The sequence below is a fragment of the Ictidomys tridecemlineatus genome, chromosome 14, assembly GCF_052094955.1.
Source record: "Ictidomys tridecemlineatus isolate mIctTri1 chromosome 14, mIctTri1.hap1, whole genome shotgun sequence".
NCBI lineage: Eukaryota > Metazoa > Chordata > Mammalia > Rodentia > Sciuridae > Ictidomys > Ictidomys tridecemlineatus.
Window position 1 is genome coordinate 1,148,793 of NC_135490.1, and position 15,270 is coordinate 1,164,062.

Here is a 15,270-nt window from a genome sequence, read left to right on the forward strand (position 1 = left end):
CTATTTCCCACATTACCAGTTAACTTGCTGAGACTGCTTTGAGTGTTTTGTTTCCTGGAGACCCCTGGTGCCCTGGATTGGTCTCCACCGAGCTCAGTAAGATGGCACTCACCTGTCACCCCTGCACTGTACTCACCATGGCCAGCTCTCTAGCCTCAGGAGAGCGCCACTCTCCGCGCCTCCTCTACCCTGACTTGGTTCATCTTGTCCAAGATTAGATGCCTTATTTTCTGTGCAAATGCCCACATGTGCAGTGGGGCCTGCTCAAGTTGCTTCAGGGCCCTCTTGTTTTCTTTTCTAACACAGTAGGAAGCCTTCCTCTGCCCTCTGGAAGCTTCTCTGGTGAGGAATAGCATTTGGAAACCTAGGTAGAAGGGCGATTTGTGAGCATTGAAGGCTGCACTTAGTCCAGCCCCTGCTTCCTCACCTGCCCACCCCGTCCTGGCATGGCACCGATATTACATGGAACTCACAGGTGAGTTTGGGAGTACTTTTCATGGCTTTCTATACATGAGCATGGGATCCCTGGATATTTATTATTTGTTTGTTTATTTATTTATTTTGAGTACTGAGGATTGAAGTCAGAGGCACTGGACCACTGAGCCACATCCCTAGCACTATTTTGTATTTTATTTAGAGACAGGGTCTCACTGAGTTGCCTAGCATCTTGCTGTTGCTGAGGCTGGCTTTGACCTGAGATCCTCCTGCCTCAGCCTTCCGAGGTGCTGGGATTACAGGTGTGTGCCATCATACCCAGTGAACCCCTGATTGTTTAGGCCTTGTGCAAAATGAAGCATGTGCCCAGGTTTTCTCATTGACCCTTCTTACCACTGAGGTAGCATCTTCTTTCCACTGGGCTTCTGATGTTGTCGCCCATTGTGATCAGGAAATTCCTCCGTGGCAGTGCTCACGGAGCTCGACTTCTTGGCAGGGCATCAGAGTCCACACCTTGACGTATCTTGCTCCAGCAATCTCTCGTGCCAAGGGGTGCCTTCCAGTCACTGCAAGTAGAAAAGATGTCACTGTGAGGAACCTCTGCACTCGTTGCTCCATACACTGGTGGGCGTTGCCACCACCTGGGATGGCGGCAATGCCAGTGTCACTGTACTAGGCACTGGGAGATCCCCGAGTGATGACATGGGGCCCTCTTGCCTAGTTGTCCCACTTCTACTTGTGGAGGCACGGGCTGCTCCCAGGTGCTGTGAGTCTCCTCATTAAGACCCATTGGTCCTCACAGCAACTGCCTTATCTACTCTGTCTAGAAAACCACTCGACAGGCCTTCTGCCTACACTGCCCCACTTCCTCGATTCCTGCTCTCCCCACCTCACTAGCTCTGTGTGGCCTCTGTCTTCAAACACAGCCACTCCATCGCCCAAATGCTGGGTGGCAGGTGCCCTTCCAGCTTGCTTGCACCTGCTGGGTGGCAGATCGCAGGGCCCTTCCTCTCCTTGAGTGTGTTCTTTCCTGGAATCCTGCAGAGGGCTGTGGCCCTCCTCCATCCCCCTCCTGGGTCCCTTTGTCTTTTAACATCTTCTCCATCTAGCACTCTGTTCCCTGGCCACACGTCGGATCCCTGCCGTGGAGCTTGGTTCCGTTCAGAACTGAGCTTTCCTTCCCTTTCCCTTTCCCTCTCTTTCTTTCAGCACTGGGGATTTTGTTCAGGCCTTCATACGTGTCAGTGACAGACACACACGTCTTGTCCAGCAAGTCTCACACAAGCCTGTTTACATCAGAGCTTTGCCCATCCCTCCCTGCCCCCAACAGGTGTACCTCTGGTCACTGGGAGAGCTGCTTTCTCAGACTTCTCTGACCTCTGCCTCCCCCACCTCCTACTTCAGATTGGGCAAAGCCAGAAAACAGGCTTAGTTGTTGCAAGAGCTCTGAAAACAAAAAGCCACTGTACCCTCGGGAACAATGAATCCTTCTCCCACCAGATTACAGGGCCCTTTGACAGACCATCAGTGAGAGTCCTGCCTTGTCTTTGCTGGGTCCCAAAGCCTCCTCTCTTTCTTTTTTAAACACAGGCACCCCTTTTCCCTTTGACCTGCCCATCAAAGGGAGTCGGTAGGGGTGGGGTGGGAACTGGAGAGATTAAGGCCAGCAATCTCAAGAGTATGTCCCGGAGATCTGCAGTTTGAGCTCAGGCCTGGGGGTGTTCCAGCCGTTCTCCAAGCTCACCCATGTGTACTGTCAGGAGTCGTGGGCTGAGGGACACACCCAGAGACACCTCCAGAGACAGGACACGCAAGCTGCTTCAGACCTGCCCTCCTGGCAAGGCCAGGGCTGGCGCTCTGTGGAGGAGGACACGCAAGCTGCTTCAGACCTGCCCCCCTGGCAAGGCCAGGGCTGGCGCTCTGTGGAGGAGGACACGCAAGCTGCTTCAGACCTGCCCCCCTGGCAAGGCCAGGGCTGGCGCTCTGTGGAGGGTGGGCTGAACACGTGCCTGGCCCTGGCTCCCTCGGCTCAGACACGTGAGCAGAGTGCTCCGCTGGGCAGCTGGATGTTCCTGCTCTACCTGCCTCTCCCTTTCCCATCTCTGCAGCCTGCTTCCTTGTAATATCCACCTGCTGCTTTCTCCCATTGAACTTCCCCACCTGTTCCATGTTCTGAGAGAGAGCTGGAAAGCAGCCCAGCCCAGGGAGCAGCCTGGTGAACAAAGGAGAGGGGTCTCCTCCACAGCGATGCCCAGCGTGGAGAGAAATGGAGCTGGGGGCACTTGGCAGGCAGAGGCCTGGGACATTCACGTCCTGCGGTCCACGGATCCAGCAGCTGCCCATATCTGCACTGCTGGCTAGTATCCCATGATGTCGCCTACTGGCCACTATCTGACTCCACAACCTAATTCCTTGTTACCCCAGTGTCAAACACAACAGTGGATCCACGAGACAATTTTTGGGTCCTGCTGGACCTCAGAGAGGTCGGTTCACTGGCCTTTTCAGAAAAAAAATTGCAGTATCATGGCCTCATCATCTTTGTTTCTGTATTTTAACAACTGCCTTAGTGTAATGGGTGTTGGATGAACCACATAAAGGTAAAGTGCCCACCGGGATGTCCATGTGCTCACGGGGACTCGTGAGTTGGACACACCTGCCACTGCAGTGGCCTCTTGTTCCAAGTAGCCAGTTATTTTTAGAACTTTGTATGGAAGAACACTGATCAGTGGCCCAGAAGGTCACAGCCCGAGTGACGCAGGCTGGCCGAGCCGCAGCTGCAGTGGGCCCAGCTGGTGTCCTGGCCCCCTGTGCTCAGCTCAGGGCTGCTTTCCTAGTGGTGGCTACCGCAGTCCAGTGCAGCCTTCCTGTTTCCCCACGACGTCTCACTGGGTGATCCTGCTCTCGGTAGGCCTGGCCCACTGGTGCCAGGATGCAAACAGGGGCGGAGGGCCACAGTGAGGAGACAGCACGCGCCTGAGGGGAGAGCATGTCCAGCCAAGGGCTCATGGGAAAACACTGCTGAAGAGACCTGTGGAGGGCAGGAGGACACTGGGCCTCAGGGTCAGTGAGCAGTGCATGCCCCAGTGGGGAGGGGTTTCCTGTCCAGTGTGACCCACTTGCCCAGCTATGTTTGATGCCTAGAGTGCTTGTGCCAAGCAGAGAGGCCTGAGGGCCAGTGGAGGTGTGTGCAGGATCTGAGAGGCCTGAGGGCCAGTGGAGATGTGTGCAGGATCTGAGAGGCCTGAGGGCCAGAGGAGGTGTGTGCAGGGCAGTCCTGCAGATTCCCATGTGCACAGGGGCCTCTAAGGGCAATTCAGAGCAGCACAGGATGGACATATCGTTTGGGCTTGCAAAGGGCTTGTGAAACCAATGGAAGCTGTGATACTGCTCTGGGGTATCTGAGGGAGGTCTATCCACCCAGTCTTTACCTGGGTGCCTTGACCATCAGCCTTGTTGACCATTCTCCCCTGAGTCACAGTGAGCAGTCCGCTGGCCACTGACTCCAGGTCCTCCGCTTGCTTGGTGCGCTCTGGTAGTGCCAGCCACGTCTTCTGAGCCCAGCACTGTAAGAACCCTGCTGCTGACACCTGCTGAGTTCAGGCACCATGGAACACTGCAGGGACAAAGTTCTTCAAGCAGGTCCGTCAGCGTCAGTGGGAGAGCCACCGGCAGGAGGCAGGCACAAAAAGCTGCAGCAGCAGAGGGTGAGCTGGGCTGGGGCCTGGGCTGTGCCTAACGCCTGAGTCAAGCCACCTGGACTGTTCAGAATCAGCTCCTTAATGGGAGGCCCCTGAGGAGGGACCTCGGAACAGAGGGGCTGGACCACCACAGCAAGCACTGCTGTCTTCCATCTCTTCGCAGGAGGAGCTGAGGCACTGCCATGTAGGGGGTGCAGCTGGGAGGGAGGCGCCTAGGGTCCGACCTGGGAAGAGGCTGCAGGTGTGGACACAGGATTCTGACCTGATAGCACTTTAGGCATCTTCTGAAGGTCCTGGGGATCTGTGCACCTGGTCTTCAAAACTGCCTCAGTAGATAGCAATCACTGTTTTCAGGAGGAACCTGGAGCATGGCACATTAAATAACAGTCCAAGTTCACCCAGCGAGTGCAGAAAGGCAGAAGTCACTTTAGGTCTATTTGATAACAGAGCCAAGCCTTGACCTGGCCACAGATGACCTTATGGCCCTGTGTGGGGCATGAGGATGACTGTGCAGGAAGGGAGACCCGGAGCCCGTGAGGCATCTGCCATTTCTTTGCTTTCTGAATGTCCTAATGCAGGTGTAAGTTAGCTCCTGACTGTGTGTGGATCTTACATGTTGGTTTAATAAAGGGACATTTGTGTCTAATTGATAAAGAGAACCATTAATTTAAAAAAGTGTCAGTCCAGCTTTTAAAATCTCTTTTTAGTGATAGGTAGCAGTCTTAGTCTATTCCTGCTGCTACAACAGCTTACACTGGGTAGTTCATTTCTCACAGTTAGGGAGGACTGAAGTGCCTGCAGGGTCAGGGGCTGGTAAGGGTCCGTCTTTACTTCCATGATGGTCCTGGGATGGTGGGAGGGAGGGAAGGAAGGGCAAATAGGGGGGAGGATGTAATCCTGTCCGTGGGGAGGGAGCCCTCCTGATGTAATCACCCCCCCAAGACCTCTCCTCTTCCTAACTATCACACTGGTGGTTAAGTTTCAGCATGTGGACTGTGGTGGGGGCCGCAGGGGGGCGAATTCAGACCACAGCAATAGGATGTACCTCATGAAGTCTCTCACTCTTGCACTCAGCTTGCTAATACTTCACAAAGTGAAGACATCAAAGTGTCTGCATCTCAGAACACTTTCATCGCCCCCCGCCCCCGCCCCCGCCCGGAATTCTTTCATGTCCTCTCCCAGGCAACTCCCCCAGAGCAGGACCTGCTGGTCTCCCATACACATTTAGTTCATTTCATGCCACACGTGCCCTCTCCTCTGACTTGTGAGGCAGTGTGATGTTCTTGAGATACACCTGCTGCTGAACGCACTGTCACTCTGCCTGGTTGTCAGGGGCAGTGTCTGTCACCACACGAGTTCATGCCTTTATCAGGCTTCTAATTTTGAACTGTTGTAACCAGTGTGAACTGTGATGAGTAAAGAATGCTTGTAGAAGTCTCTTGGTGGCTTAAGTTTTCCTTTGCCTTAGGTAAGCACCTGCCAGCCAACCACTCGAAGGGGGCACTACCCTCCTGCCACAGCAGCTCACGGGGTCTGCTCTTCACCAACCCATGCTGCTTTAATCCTCAGTGTCAGCCATTCTCATCTGGGTACAATGGCGTCTATTGGGTTTAACCTGGGTTTTCCTGAAAATAACAACAGTGTGCACCATTTCCTGTTCTTATTGGCCATCAGTAAATCTTTTAAGAATATGTATTTGCCCATTTTTATTCGGGCCATCTGTATTGTTAATTTACAAGAGTTCTTTATTTACAAGTGCTATGGTTTGTGTCTCCCAAAGCTCATGTGTTGAAAACTGCATCCCCAAAGCCACAGTGCTGGGAGAGGGGTCCAGTATAGAACACTGAGGCCCTGGTTTTGATCCCCAATAACACATATATCCTAAATTTCTAAATATTCTATCAGTGAGGGACAAAGGGGGAATCACAGTGGAAAATCCCAACTTTTCCACCTCAGGACTTGTAAGTGTGGTTCTGTGTCCAGAGAAAACCCGGACAGACTACACTGGATTCAAGTTCCAAATCAAAGAGTCCTTCCTGCCCAGCCCCCTCTCCCAGCCCCTTCCCAGATCCTTCCCAGTGGCTTCTCCTGGCTATGTTTAGGGCCCCTCACAGCCTGGGGCACATGTGGCTCCTTCCACCCAGGACTGTCTTCCATCTCTGGTCTACCTGAGCAGAAATCAATGCCAACTAGTGAACAAGCACCAGTGCAGTTGACCTTCTGACCTCTGTTGACCAGGAGTGTTTAATACTTGTGTAGGAGACGCTCCAGGAAGGTTCTCAGAAGAACCCCAGGAACCCAGGCCGGTACAAGAGTTATAATCTCAAGGTCACTGAGAGGAATGTGCGGTCAGAGGTCTGACAGCATTCAGGAGTAACTCAGAGCACTCCTACAAAAGCAGTAAGTGCTAAAGCATCAGCCTACCTGTACCTCGGGATTCCCAACCACCTCCAGCCTATATTTGTCAGCTATGAGTTTTTACAATAGAAATTTCAGGGATATAAATTATTACAGAGCATACAAGCTTCTTAATGTTTAATATTATGACTTTTATCATGCCAAATAACTTTTTGTATTTCTTATAAACAAATGAATGGACTAGAGATCTCTAAGAATTTTGACAGTTCTAAAATTCTGGTTTTAATTTACTCCCATGCTTTGAGAGATTTGGTTGGGAGGAAACATGGGGACCTGGCAATGGAACACATTTGCTGAAGGCACTGACCAGACAGTAGGTAATATTTTTCAGTCGTTGGGTTAAAAGTGTTGTCTCAGTTTCCTCCTTTAGTAATGTGGTAATAATTTGTGGCTTTTCCCAGCTCAGAAGCACCATCTCCTCAAAGGGTCAGCAAGACTGGAGCAGCCCTCTGCAGCAGAACTTTCTGGCAAGTAGTTGCTGCAGTTCTAGGGCTGACAGGCTAGGTCAGAGGAGGGCTTCTAGTGACAGGCGGGGACCTGTAAAAGCCACCCTAGAGGTGGGTGAAGTCCTGAACTGCTACTCCAAACGCCCTGCACTTGGAAGCTGCGGTGGCTTGGGACTTGGGACATAGCCCTGTGATCCACAGGGAGAGGTGAATGCGGGGGGGGGGGGCGGGGGGGGGCGCGGGGAGGCGGTGGGAATACACAAAAGCCCCCAGCCCAGTGATAACAGCTGGGGACCAGGAGCGAGGAAGGGAAGGTTCTCCTGATGGACAGGTGCAGGGTCGAGGTCTTAAGACTAGGGAACCCTGCCCACATCGAGTGCACCCCCCCAGGGAGGGTGATGATGCGCGTGGAATGTGGTGTCCTCCTGGCATCCCTGCCCTAGTGAGCACAGCTTGGATAGGGAATGCAAGGGGACCACTGGCTCAGTGCCCGGGGAATGGTCCTCAGCGAAGGGCGAATGGTTGGGTGAGAGGGGAGAGTCTGCCCTGCTCCCCACCTAAGTGGCGCGGGAAGGAGGTGATGCTGGCATGTCACTGGTAGGGTGAAGGTCCCGCGCAAGCGCGCTGGGGGCGCTCAGGGAAAGGCGGTGGCTCTCCCGCAGGCTGCGTGTGCTCGCCGGCGCCCTGCCTTCACCTAGCGTGACGCGCAGCCTCACCGCGCCCCCTCCCACACGTGCGCAGCCCGGGCGGGGCGTTGGGACGTCGCGGGTGGGGGTGCGATGGCCACGTGGCCTCGCAGGAATGCGCGGGCGCGAGGGCGGGGCCCGGCCGGGAAATGGGCAGAAGCTCCGGCCAGTGGGCGCTCGGCACGGTGGGGATGCGCCAATTCCATCGTAGTGGGCGGGGCCTCCCTCCGGCGTGGGCGGGGCCTGGGCGCACGGCGGGCGGGGTACGGCGCGGGTGGGGGGCTCGGGACTGTCGGCGGACGCGGATGCGGACGCGGCGGACTTATTCCGGCCCCACGGTGAGTGCGGCCCCCGCGGCGGGCAGGGGTCCTGGGCGCGCCCGGCCTGGGCCTCTCGCGGGCTTTCTTGTTTGCTTTAAAAGTTGCGCGTCTGTCCAGCTCCTCTAAGTAGCTAAATCCCACCCGAGGTTTGCGGGATGCACGGAGTGCGGCGGGCAGCCCCCCAACTCCAGTGGCTCCCCTGGGGTCACATAGGGCAGTCTCCAACCCCAGTGACTGTCCCTGGGCACAGACAGTGACCCTCCAACTCCAGCTGGTGTCTCCAGACACGGGGATCCCTAACTCCAGAGACTGTTCCTGGGCACAGACAGGGAAGCCCCCGAACTCCAGAAGGTATCCCAGGAGCCAGAGACGGCGACCCCTCAACTCCAGCAGTGTCCAGTCCCTTCAGGACAGCTGTCCTGGGGCCAGTGTTCCAGGGCACTCACAGAGACTTGGGGTGAACCCACGTCCCACGGGACGCAGTGGGGCGGAATGTGAGGAAAAGCAGGTATTTGTGTGGGGATAATGATTGTCCACTGCGGAATGAGGGCCTGCAGGTCTCCTGCATTCCACAGCCCCCATTGCCCAAGAATGCAGGCAGGGTTTAAGAGGATTTGCTTGGTCAGCAGGTACCTTGTTACTCCACCTGGTTCCACTCTCCCCCCTGTGGGGCCCTGAAGTTTTGAACGTGAAAGTGTAAAAGTCTAGGTGAATGTGTGGGTATGGGGTACTGGGGATTGAACCCAGGGATCCACTGAGATAGACCCAGCCCCTTTTGAGTCAGGGTTTCAGGGTGTTCCTACTTTTCTGAGGCTGGCCTGAGGCTGGCCTTGAACTTGCAGGCCTCCTGCCTCAGTGTCTCGGGGATCACAAGTGCGGGCCACCTAGCCCAGCTGTTTGGGCTTTTAATGGGATGTCAGGTTCCCAGAAAGCAACACAGGTGCCTGGTGCCACCCACCCCAGTGTTCCTTTCCTTGCTTTGGCTGGAGGTGGAAGTTCTCATTGACTTCAAACAGAGGGCCCTGTGGTTGGGTGGCACCTAGAGCTGCGTTGGGTACAGGGGTTCCTTAGTTTCCCTGAGGGATAACATTTTTATATCTTGAAACCCATTTTTTAGAAAGTTCCTTCTACTAGAAGAGAAGATAACTGAGATTCACACTTTGTATATGTTTTAAGAAGATGCCCTGTCCCTCCACACTACCAGTGCTTATCTGATGGGCCTTGCTGCCAGCGCCTGCAGTTACATTGCGTGCTGCCACTGTTCACAGCCATGCAGGACTTCCTGACCCTGTGTGAGGTGCTGTTCACAGTTGCTGTCTCTCTGTACACACCAGTTGTGAGAGGAGCTGCGGACAGTGAGGGATGAGGCAAGATTCAGTTATTCAACATGAACTTTTTTTTCCAGTCTGGGTTGGAACCCAGGGCCTCCGCTTGCCAAGGCTCCACTGCCGACCACACCCCCAGCTCAAAAGAGCTTTTTATTGTTCAGAAGGTGTACTTTCTAGACGTCCGGTTTGTCACCTGGGTACTTCGCTGCCTCTCCTGTGCAGTTCTGTGGTGAGGTAGGGGCAGACCTTGGGAGCTCTAGATGGAGATGTGGCCTTGGGAAGCAACAGCCCTCTGCAGGACTCGGTGTGCCCACTGAGGACACTGCTGGGAGTTAAACTGGAGACCTTCTGCAGGTGCTGCAGCAGGGGGAACAGCACTGCGACCGCTTTAGTCTATAGGTAAAGTGTGCAGGCATAATAAAAAGGAGAGCCCATGTTGCCTGATAGAGCAGTCTTTCCCTCTTTCTTTCTCTCTCTCTCTCTCTCTCTCTCTTTCTTTCTTTGCGCAGTACTGGGTATTGAACCCAGGGATGCTGTACTGCTGAACTACATCCTGAGCCCTATCTATCTATTTACTTGTTTATTTATTTTTCAGTTTTGAGGCAGGGTCTGGGTTACCCAGGCTGGCCTCAAGCTTGCAGCCCTCCTGCTGTAGCTTCCCAGGCTGCTGGTCCCAGGCACGTGCAGCTGTGCCTGGCTGTACATCATCTTTCATTGCACAACATGCGATACCAAAGGATGCAGCAAGAGGTGTGGGTCTGGGTACTGAGAGCATGTTAATATTCATTCACACCCCGCGTGTGGATCGCCCAGGTAGATAGTAAGTGTGGTGAAGAGGGGAATGGAGCTCTCATCACTGATAGAATTTCACCTCTCATTAACTAAGCCTCCAGGGGTGCAGTTTTGGAAGAATGGGAGACTCTGCCGAGGGAAGGGGTGTTCCAGGTCCAAACCTGCTTGGCTTGGTTTAAGGTGAGTCCAGAGTGGAAGGCAGGTGGGCCATGAGTGCTTGTACGGAGGGCGTGGGCAGGCAGCAAGCCATGGTCAGTGTGACCCTGAGGGTGCTGGCCTTGATAGGTCCTACCTGTGCCCCACAAAGAGACCAGCACCCCTGGGAGTGCAGCTTGCAGCTGGGAGGCCTGTGGCCAGCCCCTGCACTCTCCCTCCTGGCCACTTCCAGAGCTGCCCTGCCTGGAGGTTCCCTTTGCTCTCCCTCCCTCCTCCTCCCTCCTCCCTGTCTTACCTTCCTTCCTCCTCTCTCCTCCCTCCCTTCCTTCCTCCTCCCTCCTCTCTACTCCCTCCTCCCTTCTTCCCTTCTCCCTTCCTCCCTCCTCCCTGTCTTCCCTTCCTCCCTTCCTCTTTTCCTCCCTTCCTCCCTCCTTTCTGTCTTCCCTTCCTCCCTTCCTCCCTCCTCCCTGTCTTCCCTTCTCCCTTTCTCCCTCCTTCCTGTCTTCCCTTCCTTCCTCCTCTCTCCTCCCTCCCTTCCTTCCTCCTCCCTCCTCTCTACTCCCTCCTCCCTTCTTCCCTTCTTCCTTCCTCCCTCCTCCCTGTCTTCCCTTCTCCCTTCCTCCCTCCTTCCTGTCTTCCCTTCCTCCCTTCCTCCCTGTCTTCCCTTCTTCCCTGCCTCCCTCCCTTCCTTCCTTCCTTCGTGTAAAATTGAAAAATCTTGACTACAAAATGGAGCAGTCATTTTTTAAAAATATTTTTAGTTGTAGGTGGAATCAGTATCTATTTTTATTTATTCATATTTCTTATGAGGTGCCAAGGATGGAACCCAGGGCTGCGTGGGTGTGAGGCAAGCGCTCTGCCCGGAGCCACCACCCCAGCCCTGGAGCAGTCATTTTGTGTGTTATTCTTCCTTTCCATTTTGGTGTTTCTTGATTTTCTTTGCATTATGAACTGACACCTGCTAATAGAAAATACTCCCAGTGGTTGTTGATATTTTATTAAAAGTGGGAAAACATGCAAATATTTTTTAAAAATCGTAGGTTAGGGTTTTTGTTTTCTATCACCTTCTGATATGAGAACTCTCAGACCGTTGTGTGGTGGGGAAGTGTACCTACTGGCTGTTTGTGAGCAAGCGTGTCTGGAGCCTCGTGGCATTGCTGCAGACCTGGGCCTGCTGGCTCAGCGCGAAGCCCAGGTGCGAGGAAGGAAACAAGGAGCAGCTGAGAGCTCTCAGTGCAAGGGGCCAGGTCCCCAAGGAAGGCACCAGCTGTGTCCTGACGGGGGCATACTGTCTGGTTGGTCAACAGGCCTTCATGCTTGTATAAAAAATTTATGCTTAATATTTTTAAAGAAAGATTATAGATGTTCACTTTGAGATATAATACTGAAAGGAAAACTTAAGAATCACCTTTATAGCTGGTTTTTAACCTGTGTTGTCTAATGTGGAAATTAAAAGTTAACTATATAAGAAAGGCCTTAGGATTACAAATGCTTATGTGTATGTATACATATTATATATATATCTGTGTGTATGTATGTACATATACATGTATATATGCAGATACACTTAAATATACTTATTTTGCATGTATGGTGCTGGTGATTTGACCCAGGGCCTTGTGTGTGGTAGGAAAGTACTCTCTACCACTGAGCTACTCCCATGACCCTGGAATTATATTTTGATAAAAATGTTCTGTGCACAGAACATTTAGTTTTAATTTTTTATGAAAGGAGAACAGCAATTATTTCAGTTTGTTTCCTGGCTCCCTTTAGGAACATGAGGAGGTGACTTGAAAGGGCACTGGTACGCTGGGTGGTGTTCCGTGCCCACTTGAGCAGAAGCTGCAAGCTAGGGCTGAAGGCTCTGGTTTCTGGATAGGCTGGGCCACTGGATTTCCAGCACATCTGGGCAGTGCTCTGGTCCCACCTAATTGGGCTGTGCTCCTCTTCCCTGCAGAGGTGGCTCCAAGTGGCTTGGGAATGCAGTGCGTGTGCAGGAGGGTGGTAGGAAGCCTGTTGGGCGAGCCCAGCTCACCCAGGGGACCCAGAGCTGGTGATGATGGCCCTCAAGTCCAGGCTTTCTGCATGGGGATGTCGCAAGTCTATTCCTCATAGTGTGGGCAGCCTGAGCCTGGCCCTGTCGGGGGCAAGGTGGGCAGGATGTTGCCAGGGCTGTGTGGTAGCCTCTGCTCTGGCCAGGCCCGCTTGCTTCCTTCCCACTGCAGGGCGGCCCTCTTGCTGAAGAGGTGATGAGGAAGCCCATTCATGACTGTTCTCCAGCCCTGGACTCAGCAGGCCAGTAGGAAGCATCCCACGCCCAGCAGCAGTGTTGATCCCTGCCCAGCATGCTGCTGATCCTCAGAGGAGCTTCGCCAGTGTCACGTGTGGGCTCTGAATTCAGCCAGCAGGGCTCTGCAGAGTGCAGTCAAGGAGAATCACTGGCTCTGGGAGCTCTTGCCCTGTGACCGCTCTTAGTGGAGCTCAAGTCTGAGCTCTTCTGTGGGGTTGGGAGGCCCCAGAGTGGCACGGTTCTCGGCTTCTAGCCCAGGCCCCAGGGTCTGAAGCTGGGGACTGTGCAGTGCAGCCTGGGGGCGCCTGCTGGGAGGAGGGAGGCCCTCTGCTCCTGGAGGAGAGCTGAGACCTGCGTCTCTCTCTGACTTAATAAAGGTGCAGCCTGCCAGACAGCAGAGTCCCTGGAAAGCTGGTCTTAGGCTTTCCAGGATGTGCAGTCTGCAGTAGTCCAGCCAGCCGTGGGAGAGCTGGGTTGGCCTGTGGCTCCTGTGGTAAGGAGCTGCTTCCAAACCCCGTGTGTCTACAGGAGCAGGCATGCAGAAGATGGGGGCTCTGGTGACCTTGTGGACTGGGGGGGGGACAGAAGTTGTGTGCACTTGTCTGGAGATTGCTAGTTTTGTAGCCAAGTGCTTCTGCAGATGGCTCATTTCCCTTGGGGGTTCAGGTGGACCTAAGTGGATGTCCTTTCCCAAGCCTGCCTACTGTCCCACACGTTGGCCACCTAGAACTGTGTGGGGCAGTGGAAACACTGAGGGAAGTGGCCAGGTCCAACTGGTATCCCTGGCAAGGGCATTCCTTGCAGAAGGAGTATAGGGCCAGGGGAGGGGGTGCCAGGCATGCCCAAAGTCAACAGGAAGGCCACTGAAGGGCATCCTGGGGCAGCGTGCCTGGGCTTGTGGCCAGCTGGGCAGTAGAGATGAGGAAGGCCCGTGGAGGTTCCGAGTGTGACGGGAAGCCACGGAAGGTCAGAGCGACAGAGCAGCGGAGGTTTGGACAGAATGCCTGGAGGGCGTCGAGCCAGGCAGCTCACGTTCTCTAGGACTGTCCTCTGGGTTACTGAGAAGTGACCCTGCCGAGGCCCAGACGGAGGCCTGGAGGTGTACCTGAGACTTCACATGGCTCTGGGCACAGGTGCCGTGGTGCACGCTGGGAGGCAGCCAGGATCCGTGGTGTATGGACAGAGTTGAAGGCTGCTGACTGTATCTGCTCCTGGTTTGGTCCTGGGCTTGAGAGTAAGGAAGGGTGGGGGACAGCTCTCAGGGTGCTTGGTTTGGTGGGCAGTGGATGGCGGAGCTGGGCCTTGGTCACATGGTGGGAACTTTCCAGGTCCCCCTGGGGATGTGCTACAGGCAGCTGCATGGAGGAGCACAGTGCTGGTGAGGTCACCCTGTCCAGGTGGCGGTGAAGCTGCGGGCTGACTGAGGTCACCAAGGAAGGGGCAGGCCCACAGGGGAGCAGAGGGCAGGACTGGTGGAGAGAGGAATGCAGAGCGTGGCATCCTGGGGCCCAGCAGAGGGGTGCTGGCAGAACGGGATATCAGTTCCTGTTGATATGTTGAGCCCAGTACTGGACATGGACAAGAGCAGGCTGCTGAGGGTGCAGGGATGGTGGGGTGACCAGCAGCCGGTTCAGAGTGAGTGGAGAGAAATCGAGTCTGGCTCTGCCCAGCACCCACCACAGGTATGGCCTGGTGGCACCTTTCCTGCCAAGCCACCCTGAGGCTTCAGAAGGCTGCTCCCCAGGTGCCGCTCTGGGAGCACTGCCACAAGGTGAGCCTCACTGCTGTGGAGTGGCTGCTGTCCTCCTGAGGGCCCACGGTGGGAAGGAGGGTGTGCGCTGTGGTCACCAAGGCGGGGCTGCTGCCTCCTGGCCCTTGGATCTGGTGCTCAGGACTGAGGCTGCCCCTCCAGGCAGGGCAGGAGTAGAGCCAGGACCATCCCCAGCTCGTGGCTCAGTGATGCCTGCACGTGGACAGTGGTCCAGGATCCGGGAAAGGGCCAACAGAGGGATGGACGCCACAGGGACGAGGGGCACGTGTTTACCTGGAGCCTGCTGCATTGGGGCTTCCTCCTGATGTTTGAGGATGGTCTTAATAATCCTCGCACAGGGATCCCACTGGCCCCTGGCCTTGAACCAAAGTGGCCACCTAGGACATCTTCCCCAGGGCTCCAGGGGACTAAGTCTGCAGGTGAGTGGGAGAGGGGGCAGCACTGCTGCACAGGGCATGCTGAGGGTCACCTACTGCCCTGCAGAAGTCCAGCCCAGGGCCGACAGCTACAGCCTTGGCCCCCACACCTGCTGCTGCTGCTGCTCATCCTGTCCCCAACCACAGAGCCTTCCTGCAGACCCCCACTGTGCCCTGGCCTCCCTTCCCCCAGTCAGCCCCTGTTCAACACGGCATGTGTGGGTTTCCTTTGTTCTAAGGCCTGCCCACGCCATGGACAGGAGTGACCAGGCCACCCCTCTCCCAAGTTCCAGACTCCAGTCCCCTGCATTTCTCCTGGCCCTTTCCGTGAGCTGGACTCTGGGCCTTTCCAGGAAGATCCTTGCCTCCTGGCTTGGGCAGAAGGTCTGACCTGTCCCCACTCTTTTCCTTCCTTGTAGGGATTTTAGTCTGGACTTACACGTCTCAGCTCCCAGAGCTAGGAATGTGACAACTGTGGCATCCCACTCCTCTTCCAGCCCTTCTACTGGGATGT

At 54.9% G+C, this 15,270-nt stretch overlaps 1 protein-coding gene across 11 annotated transcripts in view; it reads left to right on the forward strand.

Moving 5' to 3' along the window:
- The first annotated feature begins 7,936 nt into the window (after nt 1–7,936).
- Arhgef10 (Rho guanine nucleotide exchange factor 10) overlaps nt 7,937–15,270 on the forward strand; it is a 98,500-nt gene continuing 91,166 nt past the window's right edge. For 8 of the 11 annotated variants that reach the window (XM_078030735.1, XM_078030742.1, XM_078030740.1 and 5 more), the window contains exon 1: nt 7,937–8,021. The gene's annotated coding sequence lies outside the window, so the exon portion shown is untranslated. The other 3 variants (XM_078030736.1, XM_078030738.1, XM_078030737.1) reach the window with 3 other exon arrangements.